The 14946-nt window shown below is 40.3% G+C and overlaps 1 pseudogene; it reads right to left on the reverse strand.

Annotated features, from left to right (window-relative positions):
- Positions 1-4859: 4859 nt before the first annotated feature.
- LOC109919855 overlaps positions 4860-14946 on the reverse strand; it is a 64979-nt pseudogene continuing 54892 nt past the window's right edge.

Genomic DNA, 14946 nt, shown 5'->3' on the forward strand with positions numbered 1-14946 from the left:
ATGTGGGGTATGGTGTTCATTAGCTGTCTTATTGCTTGTTTTCTCTTGCACATCTTGCTGGCCTTTCTGGCATGAGTACTCTTCAGTGTTGGGTTAACCATAACCCTAACCTTACCCTATCGCAGTGAAAAACATCTGTGTCATTCCAGTGTAGTAACAGCTTCTCATCTCTTTGATAGTGTGAAATACATTTCTATGCTAACATAACTATCATCAGTTCATTCTGTTTATTTTCTAGCATGAACTATCCAGAGCCCTTTGAAATCTTTTACCTACTATCCTTTGCCTGGTTGATCCTTAACTGGCTGCTCCTGGACTGGCAGTCGTTTGACTGGATGTTCTTTGATTTTAAATTATTTGACTCTTTCCCCATTTGTAGAAAATTAAGGTCAACACATGTCTTCCTACTCAAAAGTGAGAATTCTTGAATGTATGTATAGACTTCCTGCGGTTTGAAATCTCTATGTTAGTAAATTGCTTGAATCATACCAATGCCTCTGGAACCATATAGTTGTGCTGCTATTGGGTGTAGACAGAAGATTTGCTCACAATTTGATAATGTAGTAACAATTGTCCCAGTGTCCAGCTTGAAATTCATAACAGGACTATTGACATAAATATCAGCTTGCTAACTTGTAAGGTCTGGTCACATATATTCACTAGGAACATTTTAGGTTTCCTTCTGCTGTAGCTCATTAACCCCTTCATGTGGATACCTATTTGATTTATTGCTTTTCTGAAACTGTGTCCTACTGTGTGATAGACAAAGTACTTTTTTTTAGCTAGACACTGTCCGTCCATGTGATATTTCTTTATTCCTCATGCTGATATTTAGAGCCCAGTGTCTGTATTAATCATGGCATTGGTTCCTCATGTGGTTTTATTCCATAAAAGATAAATGGGCTCTGCCAACCTCCTGTCTCAAGGCTGTTCTTCTTTTCTAATGATATATCCACATTGCTTATGGATTTCTGTTTCACCCACTGTCTGAATTATTTTCTCTAGTCAGGTCTTCTAGGCCTGGAATAAAACAGACAAAGATTCAGCGGCAATGCCTGCCACAAATTTTCTGATGAATTCTGATTTGAAGCTCCTAGAGTCACATTTCTCCACTAATCTGTAGAGATCATGAATGAAACCATTCATGGATTTCTCTGGATTCTGAACCCTTTGACACAAATCTTTTTTTCTATTAAGAATTTTATTAGATCTAAAGTTGAAGTAATTGCCAAAGGCTTTCAATACTTCTTCAAAAGTTTTCTTTCCCCCTATTACCTCTTGGCATATTATAACATAATCAGCTACACTTTCAATTAAGTGTAAAAATGTATCATTTTTTCAGCTTCTAATTTGCAAGTGACTCTGTACTTCAGAAATTGTTTTCTCCAAGATGTTTAATTCCATATTCTATTTATACAATCTCTGAAATTCATGTCAAATTATTCCTGATGCCATGTCATCCTACCTTTATTCATCCACAGGATGAGCGCATCACTGGCTAGGCAGCATTTATTGCGCATCCCTAATTGTCTAGAGAGCAGTTAAGAGCCAATGCATTGTTTTCGGTCTGGCGTCACGTGTAGTACAGACCGGATAAGGAAAGCATTTCCTTCTCTAAAGGTCATTGGTGATTCAAATGGGTTTTTCTTGACAATCGACAATGGTTTCATGGTCATCATTAGACTCTTAACTCCAGATTATTACTGAATTTAAATTACGCCATCTGCCATGGCAGGATACAAACCTAGGTCTCCAGAACATTAGAGATAGTAGGAACTGCAGATGCTGGAGAATCTGAGATAACAAGGTGTAGAGCTGGATGAACACAGCAGGCCAAGCAGCATCATAGAAGCAGGAAGGCTGACGTTTCGGGCCTAGACCCTTCTGATGAACGGTCAGTCTTCCTGCTCCTATGATGCTGCTTCTCCAGAACATTACCTGGGTTTCTGGATTAATAGTCTAGTGATAATCCACTAGGCCATTGCCTACCCAGATTAAATATACTGTTTGCTTCAAAGACTTTTCTTTTGCAGTAATAATTTTGCGCTGCATGCTTGTTGTACTTGAGCGTTTTACAATATTTTGCAACTGAAATGGAAGACTCCTGCTTTTTTTGGCATGATAAAGTCTCCGAAATGTTCTTTCTCATTTGACCAAGTCTTCTTCAGCTTTTATTCTGCCCAACATTACTGTTTTAATGACTGACTTTGTGAGGTGCCTGGGTCTGCAATCTCAGAATAACATTTCCTTCTTGGTCCCTTAATTCAATTTCTCAGCTGTGCCTTGTGGTGCCCACTCACTATGGCAGCAACACTTGTTCTGCATTTCCAACCTGGATTACTGCATTTTTTCAAAGAATATTTTGACCCAATAGTGATTTCATGCATTACTCATGAAGACTCCATCGTCTGTTCACTCCCTGTTAAACTCCAATTCAGGAAATCTCTCACAGACTATCATCTTCCAATGCAGCCTATGCATGCTTTGGAGTTATGAATTCTCCTTCTCCAGGGATTTTCTAATTCTCCTGCACGTCTCTTGCCATGTTATTTATCATTCCCTGGAGTGTTCTTCCTTTTTGAAGATTGCCACAAGGATTTTCTCTGTAGATTTCTTAAATCTTCAGCTTTTCCCTGCTGCTGACTGTGCTGAATGAACACGTGACTTCAAGCTGAGTCTAAAGATCTCACACGGCTGCTCAGCATGTAGTCTGAGCAGTGAAAGCAAACCCACCCCACTGCCCATCAGGTTATAGAAACAAGCCAGCTCACTATACTGAATGAGATGCTGCTTATGACGAAGGTTACTGCTACCACCATCTTTAAGTCTATGAAGTTAGAGGGCCTGGGATTAGTCTTATGTGGTGTGGGAAAACTACTCCCTGGTTTAACTGGAAGCAACATCTGTAATTAACAAGATATAGTTAAGTGCATGCTAGCAACCAGTTACATTGATATTTAAATGGTTCTACCATCTTCACCCTCTGACAAGATTAACCTATCCAGTTGAACCTATTGTCAAGCTAAAACCCCAACTAGTAGAGACTTGATGTAATCCTATAACGAAATACCTTCCCACTGAGGAATTTTCAGACTAGCAAATTATTTTAGGATAGAATGTATCCATTGTTATCTGCTTGAAGGTTCTTGAGAAACGTGGTCAGAGATCGCCATCTTTTAGTAATTGCTTAAGAATATTTATTATAACAATCAATCTGGATTACATTATAGAAATAAGTACTAAATCATAGAATATTGGATAACTCAAGGTAGTCAATTCATTTAATAAAGCAATTAATCAACATGGAAATATATATTCAATGTTTCCACTTAACATGAAGTCTTAGCTATAGGTTCACTTGAAGATATCTGCAATATGAAAATTGTACTTTAAATTTTAACACAGTCTTCCAATCCTTCTAGAAATCAAATGGATGTTCAAACAAATATGTCAAGACAATTATATTCATATTCCCACTATGACTACAGTAGATAGATGTGTCCTTCTCTCAATTTTTTTTCAAGAGCAGATTAAGAGGAGATTCTGGCATATTTCAATTTTGCATAGTGTGAAAACATGGCTTTCTGGTCTGTCTCTACTGATCCAAGAAGCTAAATGTTTAAGAAGATAGTTGACTGCAAGCCTAGAAAAGAGCAATTATTGTTTTTTGTTAAATCTAATACAATACAGATTTCCTCTCTCAATCGTAATAATTTCTTTCAAAAATTCTTGTTTAGTAAATAACCAACAAGTACAAAGCCATCCACATCTTCCCATCTGCTATCTGCAAAGCTATCTACAATGTGGCTCTTGGCAAAATTTCTGATTTTCATACTGCTTAATTCTACTCTAAGTTCAACACTTTAATTGTTGCATTGATATGGAGATTTTCCTTACAATTGCAGACTTTGAGGAGGACCAGGTATTAGATCTCACTCCTTTGACATTCTAAACTGTTCTTCCCACACACCAATATGATATTACCATAGTAGCTGATAAACATAGAACATAAGACGTAGAACAGTACAGCACAGTACAGGCCCTTCGGCCCACAATGTTGTGCCAAACTTTTACCCTAATCCTAAAGTCTATCTAACCTCCACCCCTACCTTATACTATCAAATTATATTAAACTTATATGAAAATTATATTAAATGATATTTTGGCATTGCTCAGTATTGACCCTTTCAGACCAATATACAACAACTGGCACCAGACTGAAATGAGCAGCTTGCATCAAATTTGAGTCCTGTAGTTAAATTCATGACAAGTGATGAGGTAGTGTTGAACATTGAATGTGGCTGAACATTGTCCTTTTAATATATTGCAGAAATGGCTAATTGATACTTTCCTGAGGAATGAACACCTGAATTAGCATCAGGAGTAGGCCAAAGGGCCTCTCTAACTTGCTACGCCAATCAACAAAACCATGGATTTGATTGTTTTAATTAGGTTTTATTGTCACTTGTACTCAGTACAGGGATACAGGAATATAGTGAAGAGTGTGGAAAGTCGCCATTCCCTGCCCTATCGTAGGTAGAAAGGAACCTAGGTACAAAATCTCAGGTGCAAAGTAGAAAAATAAAGAAATAAAGTTAAAAGTTCAACATTACAGTCCTTCTTTAGCCATGGACCTGCAGATGCTCCATGTTGGGCATTGACCACAAGGGCTCACACTCCCCAGGAGGGCTTGGTCTCTCCTCCATGCTGGGCACGTTGTCCCCTGACACTGGGCTCGATCTCTTCCATGCTGCCGAATCACGGCCAACCACCAGTGTCCCGGCTGGCTCACCAGCCACCTTGCCACAGAACTGCTAGAGTCCCACTCTGGCACTGCTCCAGACACCCAGCTCCGGACCTTAAAGAAGCTGCGATGCTGCCACCCGCAGTGTCCTGCCTGGGCTCACCAGCCACCTCGTAGCTGATCGCCAACGTTTTACTCCGGGCCCCCAGCCGCTGCTGTCAATGCTGCTGCTTCCGTGACCAAGCTCACTCTAGAAGGTAACCAGAAAAAAAGTTTAAAAAAAACTAAGAAAAATTTTAAACAGCGAGAAAAGGAAAAAGCAAAAGCGGTTGGAGTGAACGAGCCCCGGCTCAGAAGTTTAATTGTGAAAACTGGGCGGCATGGACAAGTTGGGCCGAGTGGCCTGTTTCCATGCTGTAAACCTCAAACACACTATGACTGTACCCTGCTCTGCAGCCAAATCCAAAGTCCTGTTAAACCCAATAACCACTGACTAAGACTGACTATAGCAAGTGTAGTGTCCTCACTCATTAGATAGAGTGACAGAGCGGTACAGCTGTATCTCCACTGATGTCATCGCGAAAGATAACTTCTACCCATATCATCCCTTGGATGTTTGAAAGCTCCTCCTTCACTGAAATAGAAACCCAGAGGACGAGGATAATTCTGTAGGAACATGGATTCAAGCCCCATCACCACAGGACTTGATAGAATTTAAATTCATTTAACAGTTAATTCTGGAATTGAAAAGCTACCCTGATGAAATTATCATCATATTTGGCTAGCAATATACAGAATCCATGAGAAATAAAAGGTAACAGATAATAATTCCATCAATAACCACCAAAACAGGGAATTAGTAACAGCAAATTCTAGATTTCCATGCCAAATGTTGCTGTCACAGTACTGATTGAAAAAGCCGACAGTTTTGCCATATTTACAACTGCCAAATCTAAACCATTTACCATGAGTTCTTTAGTTGAATTGCATATAATACTTTTCCAGATAATCCTGTGCCCAGCCGTTATTTGAATGTCAAGGTGAGAATGGACATGGGTGGAAAAGTCACTCGAATATTTGATCATAAAGTTTGCTGTTGTCTTATGATAGAAATGCCTAAAAGCAAATACAGCACTAGATGAATAGTAATTGGGCTGTGATAGGTGCTTTTCAGTCACATTCATGATAACATCAGCTTATCGTTATTATTATCAATGAGGAATATTGTTCTTGGGCCTTTATTGTGTGAGGCTGTGTAGCTGATTCTTTCACTACCCAATTTATATCTGTTGCTGTGTTGTCCAATCTGATAACTAAACAAACAGAAAATGAATACATGTACTTTGTTTTCAAATCAATTGTAGCTTGAAAAATGTAAAAAAAGAAACACAAGGCCTGATTGAATTGTATACGTGTGGGTGACTTTCCTGAACACACCCTCCTCTGTGTGATAATCTGAATAGCTTTTACCGTAAAAGTCCTGTGTAATTTGATTTGTGCAATGTTTATAAGGTAAGCATTTCCAGTTCAGCTGTGTGGTTCTGTTGTTATGTACATACAGCTGAGAAATCCATTAGCTTTGTTTTACATTCCATGTGGATGTCAACGCAAAATACAAATTCTCTACGTACTAATTAGGTTTCTTTTGGAATGAAAACTACAAAGGGCTATGAAGGAAAGACAATTACAGAAGGCTGTAACATCAAACTATATTTAGAAGTGCGGTCAGAAAATAAAAATGGATTTAACAGAAGCAATTTACAAAGCAGTCAGCTGCTGAGTTACTACAGTATCATCTTCTTCCTAATTAAGTATGTTTTGTAACATCCTTGTGGATCAATTGGCAAGAACACTTTGTTACTGACAGCAAACATTTAAGGGAAGAGGCAATGGCCTAGTGGTATTATCGCTGGACTATTAATCCAGAGACCCAGGTAATGATCTGGGATCTCAGTTTGAATCCCACCATAGCAGATGTTGAAATTTGAGTTCTATAAAAATCTGGATAAAAAATCTGGGCGGCACGGTGGCTCAGTGGTTAGCACTGCTGCCTCACAGCGCCAGGGACCTGGTGTCGATTCCATTCTTGGGCGACTGTCTGTATGGAGTTTGCACATTCTCCCCATGTCTGCGTGGGTTTCCTCTGGGTGCTCCGGTTTCCTCCCACAGTCCAAAGATGTGCAGGCGAGGTGGATTGGCCATGCTAAATTGCCCGTAGTGTTCAGGGATGTGGAGTTTAGGTGGATTATAGAGGGATGGGTTGGTGTGGACTTATTGGGCCGAAGGGCCTGTTTCCACACTGTAGGGATTCTATGATTCTGTGATAATAATGATGACCACAAACCTCTGTTGATTGTCAGGGAAAACCCATCTGGTTCATTAATGTTGTTATGTAAGGAAACTGCTGCTCTTATCTGGTCTGGCCTACAAGTGACTCTAGACCCACAGCAATATTGGTTGATTCTTCACTATCGAGCCCAAGTAGGAATGGTAAATAAATGCTGGCTTAGCCAGTGATACCCATATCCTGTGAATGAATAGCAAAAAGTAACATTCTCCTGTAGTGGCAATAGTGCGCAGTCAATAAGAATCAGTTTTCATTTTATCCTGAAACAAATTCAGGGAGAAATGTCTTAAGTCAGTAAATAAAAACCAAAAGAACTACAGATGCTGTAAATCAGGAACAAAAACAAAGTTGCTGGAAAAGCTCAGCAGGTCTGGCAGCATTTGTGAAGAAAAAAATTCAGAGTTAACGTTTTGGGTCCGGTGACCTTCGTCAGATCACCGGACCCAAAACTTCTTCACAGATGCTGCCAGACCTGCTGAGCTTTTCCAGCAACTTTGTTGTCGACTTAAGTCAGTGATGTCCAAAAATTTTAAGGCAGAAGTAGGATAACAGAATCCTGATGAAATGAGTTTGAGTTTGAATTATTGTTGTCACATGTACTGAGATACAGTGAAAAGTGTTGTTTTGTGCTGTACAGGCAGATTGTACCATGCAAAGTGCATCAGGTAGCAGGACAGAGTGCAGAATACAGTGTTACTGCCGCAAAGAAGGTACAGAGAAAGATCAACATTAGCATTCAAAAGTCTGATAACAGCAGGGAAGAAGCTGTTCTTGAATCTGTTTGTGCATGTAGTCAAACTTTTATATCCTCTGCCTGACGGAAGAGGGTGGAAGAGAGTATAACTTGGGTGGGAGGGTTCTTTGATTATGTTGGTTGCTTTCCGAGGCAGTGAAAAAGATAGATGGAGCTTCCAATGGCAGCTTTGCTGAATTACAGCTGTTTAAACAAAGTTTCCAGTTCAATTCACAGATAAACCAATAGATGATCCCAAGAAAATAACTTTAAAAACTTTGCTTTCTATTGGTAAGAGTGGGCTTTCCAAAATTAACACTTTCAGTCTTTTTGTAGATGATCAGAAAGGTCCAAAAATATATGGAAGGCCCTTAAAGACTATGTCAATGTAGAATTCAGAACTAATGGACCCCAACTCATCTCATTAGGACAGAATCCCTCAAGCTTATTGACCAATTTGTTGGAAGATCCAGCCGTAAAGAGCAAGAGTACAAATTTTTTGAAGAGTAATTCTCAGAGAGAGTCAGTTAGCATCTACACACCAAATTAAAACCTTTAGGAAGGACCTTTTAGAAGGATGCCCAAACCATTGATGCATTACTTGAAAATGGATACAAGTATGAAGCCATAATGGCAGACCAACAACAATTATACGTTTTAAGTGTTGCTGTTGGCCAACAAAATCCACAAAACTGACAAAAAACTGTCACAGATGTAGGTTTTCACATTGACCCAAACATTGTCCTGATTTTCTTTATATCTGGAACTCGTGTGGCACTAATGTACATTCAGCATGCATGCGCAGGAAATTTGATTCATAAGACTACACCAGGCCTCAGGATAAAACATAAGTGGCTAACAAGACATTACAACAGCACAACTTTGACAGAAAGGAAACTGGTAAGAAGGAACACAATATAGACACACCAATGAGGTTCAGAGTTGACCAAACAAAAGACGAATTTCAGAAGATGACCACTCTTTCTACATTGTTAACTATTCACATCATGTTGACAGTCAAGACAGTCAGGGGCTTTACAACTATTAGCATCATTAGCTGAAAGGCAGAACAATACACCATAAAGGTTAAAATTGACACAGGATCAAGTCCAACAATGTGACCATTACCCATGCTCAGAGGCAGGTGAGAAGAACCTTGCCCAACAACCACCATGAATCCATTCTGAGGCACAGGACCAAATCCTTCGAAAACAGAGGAGAAGGAAAGAGATAAATGACGAGTGAATAGGCAGAGAGCTAAAATAACTGTACACTCAACAGAGAGCGAAAGTCAGAAATATAAATACAAGTACAAGGATCCAAGCAAAGATTTTAAAAATATGCAACCAGCCCAGACAAGATGAAGTAATTACTTGTCATAGTGTTACATTGTAAAGGAACAGAAGCCAGCTCATGTCAATGTATGGCGTACTATTCATCCAAGAGAAGAGTGAGGAAGAACTCTCCAACATTAATGATTATGCTGTGGTATTGAATGATAACAACTAGAAGCAAAATAAGCACAGCATAGAACAACACATGCCTCCCCAGACTGATAGATGATCACCAAATCAAGATAGTATTCAAATCTCCAAAACATTACATTGAAGTTTGAAATTAGTTTCGTGAACTCTGTTTTACCTGTTTTGCAATAACTAAATTATCAAAAACAGCCATTGTCCAATCATATAAATCTATGTGGATTATGCTTTTACCTTTTGAAAAAGTGGGGATGTTGTGTGTGCCTCTCAATCAGTGTGTTATTGTGCCTTTAAACGACATGCTCATGATATCAAAATATTATAGCAAGTGATCTGAAGGTTCCCACTTTATCCTACCACAGATCACCTGATGTATTTTCCTGGCTGTAACTTAACAACTTGATTTTAACCCAGCCACTAATGTGTCTGAGGAATGCAATGTTTGTGCATATGTATTATTCAGTTTTAATAAATGTCTTTTGTATTTTTCAATATAACAATATCCAACCCAGTTTCTCATATTTGGAAACAGAAGAGACAAATCCAAGAAACTTCATGCCCAGCATGGAGAGAATTATGGTGGAAATCATGCCTCTGTAATTAGCAGTAGCTGCCAAATTCAGTAGCTTAAAACAATATTTGCAGAGCTGTGAGAAAAACTGTGTGACAAGACAGTTAGTTACCATTCTGATGGCAAAATCTGAGGATATCCTGTAATAAATTGGCTGAGGAGTTTGTTTGCCAAAGGCGAATGTGTAGTTCTTCTGTGTATGTCATCAACAATCTGTATTTACATACCATCATAATGACAGGAGAATGACTGATGACAAACATCGATTCTAAACAGCAGTGGAAACGAGAGAACTTCAGTTATGTGGGCGAAAACAAAACTGGAGACATTGTTTTCGCCCTTGGAGTGGTGAAAATTAATTGATAGAGGTGTTCTCTAGAGATAGAGATTTTTAACAAGGTGGATATGGAGAGGTTTTTTTCCTCCCTTGGGTCAGTCCAGAATTAGAGGACTCTTATTTTAAAATTAGGGGTCACCTTTTTCAGGACAGAGATGAGAAATGTTTTTCTGTGATCTGAAGGTAGTGCCTCAGAAGGCAGTGGAAGTGGGGTCATTAATTATTGTTAGAGCGAGGTAGATTCTTGTCAGGCAGGGGAATCAAGCGTTATTTGGGTAGATGGGAGTGTGGAATTTGAAACACAAAGAGATCAGCCATGTTCTCATTGAATAGCAGAGCATGCTTGAGGGACTGAAAAGTCTACTTCTGCTTCTAATCTGTATGTCTGCATGTATGTAAATTTCAAATGGCCACTTTGTCAGTTAATGATTAAAGGTATGTTTGTAAGATAATTGTGGAGCGAGGGTGCCAGGAGGAGGAAGGGAGGGTGTAGGGGCTTTGCTTTTATTTACTCCTGTTCCCAATGCAACTATATAAAACACACTAAGTGGAAATGAAGAGCAGAATGATTGTTATCCCTAATCAGATTGGAATCCACTGCAGGATTCTGCAAGTCAAAATGGACAATTTAATGATGATGCTTCTTTATTTTTGGTGCAGGGAAACAAAATTTATACACCATATTCACTGGGGCGAGCACTGATATTCTGGTACTGTAGATTTTTTTCTTGTGGCAAATTCAATTTATCCATCACATGTCTGCTCGCTGACACATTGGTTGTGACAAAGCCATAACATTAAAATTTTCATCTTTATTTTCAAATTCATCCCTGACCTTGCCCCTCCTTATTTCTATAATCTCCTCCATTTTGTTTTAAATCATGGTTCTGCAGGAATTCATGTTCCTGTTACACCCATTCCACTGCTGTCACACAAAGCCTGTGATTGCAATTACTGAGTTCTACTCTCGCTTTACAGGGACCAGATATGTCTGTAATAATTGTGCCTGACTAAATGTAGCTCTAATTATTGCTATTATGAACTAAATCTTAATAGTTTTTTGGGAAAACAATGTTATATGTTTACACCTGCTCTAACATCTTGGTAATCATTATTTTAAGTTCCCAGTTCACCACTGACCCTTCAAATACTCCCCCAGGCCCCGGCACCAATGCCTACTCCCTACTCCCACCTGACCCTTCAATCTGCCCTAAATACTCACCCACCCACCTGCCACCCTCTCCTACCTGCCACCTTCTCCTTTCACCCACTTGCCATGGTATAATATCACCCACGTGCCACCCACTCTCCTTAACCCTAGTCACCTGTTATCCTAACCACCTGGCACCTTCCAACCCAACCTTCACCCTAACGTCTCAACTAATTGTCAATGTATGCCTTAATCTATATGCCATTTTAACCCATTACTCACCTGGCACCATAAGATTTGAAATAGAAATTGATGGAGAAACTCAGCAGTTCTGGCAGGATTTGTGGAGACAGAAATAGAGCTTATGCTTCAAGTTCGATATAATGCTGAAGTAAATACACCAAATGAAGGTGTAGGAGGAAAGTTGTTTGCTAGGCTGTTCTACAGCAACCCTTGTGGTTGAGGCTTGTGGTTGCTAAATCATAGCAAAATGGCCTGTGAAGAAACATTTCTGACCATGCAAGCAGAAATAACATGAAGCCTACATAGTCTTCTAGATTTCAGCAAAATATTTACTGTGAGTAAATATTGCAATTGGACCCCAACAATGTGTCTGCTCAAATATGGGTCATGTCATCCTTGCCAAAGCTGCCCTCCTCACCTCCCTGACTACCAGCACCACCACCACGGCCCAACTTGGTAAGACAGGTAAACGCTGTGATCCCTTGGCTCCAGCTTGAATAGACGATGGCCTAGTGGTATTATCGCTAGATTATTAATCCAGAGACCCAGGTAATGTTCTGGGGACCTGGGTTCAAATCATGCCATGACAGATGGTGGAATTTGAATTCAATAATAACCTAGAATTAAGAGTTTAATGATGACCATGAAGCCATTCCCGATTGTCAGGAAAAACCCAACTGGATCAATAATGTCCTTTAGGGAAGGAAATTTGCCATCCTTACCTGGTCTGACCTACATGTGGCTCCAGACACACAGCAATGTGGTTGATTCTTAATTGCCCTCTAGACAATTTGCAATGGGCAATAAATGCTGGTCGAGCCAGCGATAGCCACATCCCACGAACGAATAAAACATAAAGCAAGCTATAGGCTGAGTATGTCAGCTGCTGCATATTAACTGTCTACCTGAATGATTTCTGCTTGGCATGCATGGTAATAAGCAGTCCATATACTCAGAAAATGCAGAAAATGTCTGGTATCTGTAGTGATTGGAATGAAGTCAGCAGGTGGATGTCACAGAAATGAGTTCCCTGATTTCGGCTGTCCAATCAGGGAGTCCTGGCGGAAAGATTCTAGTAAAAGGCTTGGGCCCGAGCTTGATGGGTGAAATTGGTTACGAAAAATTTAACTTGATTGGCTCACCATCTTTTGATTAAAAAATAGTTGCTTGAGTGAAGTCCTAATTGAATACCCAGAAGTCTTTCAGGAAGGTCTAATGACTATCAAAAGAGCTAAAGCCACCTTGCATTGTGACCAAGAAGTAATTCCACGATTCTGCAAGGCCCAACCCAGTGCCATTTGCCTTATGTGCAAAAGTAGAGGCAGAAATCAGGAGGGTGGAAAGTGAATGAATCATCAAACTAGTCCAGTTCGTGGAATATGGTCATATCGACTGTGAAGCCTGATGGATTGGTTTGCTTTTGGGGGATTTAAAATCAGCTGGATGAATACCCAATCCCTCGCACTGAGGATTTATCTGCAAAACTTGTAGGAGGGCTGCCCTTTACAAAGCTGGACATGAGCCACGCGTACATACAATTGTGATTAGATGAGGACTCTCTGGAGTATACCACAATTAATATCCGTAAGTGTTTGTACAAATGCAAGAGACTACCTTTTCAGGTATCATCAGGCTGTACCATTTTCCAGTGGATGATGGGGAACATCTTACAAGGTCTACCCATGTCGACATTTATCCAGAAGACATGCTAATAGCCGGGAAGAGCAATAAAGAGCATAAATGTTTCTCTAAGGCAAGTGTATGCCTCAGGAGGGAACAATGTATATTTCAGATACCCCAAGTGATCTACTTGGGCTGCAGAGTCAACAAGACCAGGTTACACCTATTGGAAGATAAAGTGAGGGCAATCAAAGGTGCCCCAATTCCCAGTGTGTACCAGAACTTAGCGGTTTTTCCTTGGGTTGGTGAATTATTGCAGAAAATTTATACATAACCTGGCATCCATCCTGGCACCCTACATTTGCTATTAAAAATGATTGAACCTTGGAAATGGTCTTGTAAACAAGATGCAGCCATTAGGGAAGAAGCAGCTTTCGTCATCTAAAATGTTGACCACTACGATCCCAAAAGCAAGATGTGGTGCTGACATACAATGCCTCCCCATACAGTGTTGGGGTAGTGTTGGGTCACTGGTGGCCCAGCAGAGAAGAAAGCCTGATAATGTATGCTTTCCAGACTGTATGCCGATGCCAGATGAAAATAGAGAAGGAAGGTTTGACGGCCATCTTTAATGTGAGAAAGTTCCACCAATACATTTTTAGATGTAAATTTGTAACAGTAACAGACCCAAACCCCTGCTAGGACTACTCAAAGAGAACAAGTCCATAGCTTCAGGTCAAATTCAGCAGTGGGCTCTTATTCTGATGTACAATTACAAGTTGGAACACCTTTCGAGAGGCCAAGTGGCAAATGCGAATGCCTTGAGCCACTTCCCACTAGCAGATACACCACCAGTGATGTGGCCACTAGAAGAGTCTATTCTGGTTTTAAACTTTCTGGACACCTTTCCAGTCAACGCTAATAATATCAGACTGTAGATGCAAAAAGATCTCGTCCTGGCAAAACCAAAACAGTGGGTGGCGATGGGAGGTGGTAAAGGGCCATCACAACCAGAATTGAAACCTTTCTGGACCCGACGAGACCAGATCACCATAGAGAATGGCATATTATTGTGGGGAACAACAGTGATTGTCCCGAGGAAACATCACTGCCAGATACTGGCTGAACTCCACCAGGGTCATCCAGGAGTTTCCAAAATGAAGATGTTAGTGAGAAGTTATGACTGGTGGGCAGGACTAGATGCAGACATAGCCGCTTTGATGGGGTAGTTCCCGGAATGTCAACAAGGACAAAAATTACCACGAGCAGCTCCCCCACATTCATGGGAATGGTTGGGTAAATCCTGCGCTCGGTTACGCTTCAACTGTGCAGATCCTTTCATTATCTCTATGTTCTTAATCATTGTGGACGCCCATTCAAAATGGTTGGATGTGCATAGAGTTCCTTCATCAAACATACGGACAACAATTGAAAAGGTGCGAGCATCTTTTGCAATACGTGGACTCCTGGAAGTGTTGGTCACAGACAACAGGCCATCATTTTCCAGTAGGGAATTCAAGTACTTCCTAAAGCCGAATGGAACTCGGCATGTTCAGACAGCTGCATACCATCCATCGTCCAACGGTCCAAAATTTGAAGGCAGGCTTGAGGAAGCCGATGACTTCACTCAGTACAAACTGTCCTGATTATAGGACTACAGGGATAGCTCTAGCAGAGTTGCTAATAGGGAGAAGACTCCGCACAGGTACCACATGAAAGC

Source organism: Rhincodon typus, chromosome 7 (genome assembly GCF_021869965.1).
Source record: "Rhincodon typus isolate 14 chromosome 7, sRhiTyp1.1, whole genome shotgun sequence".
In the NCBI taxonomy this organism is placed as follows: domain Eukaryota; kingdom Metazoa; phylum Chordata; class Chondrichthyes; order Orectolobiformes; family Rhincodontidae; genus Rhincodon; species Rhincodon typus.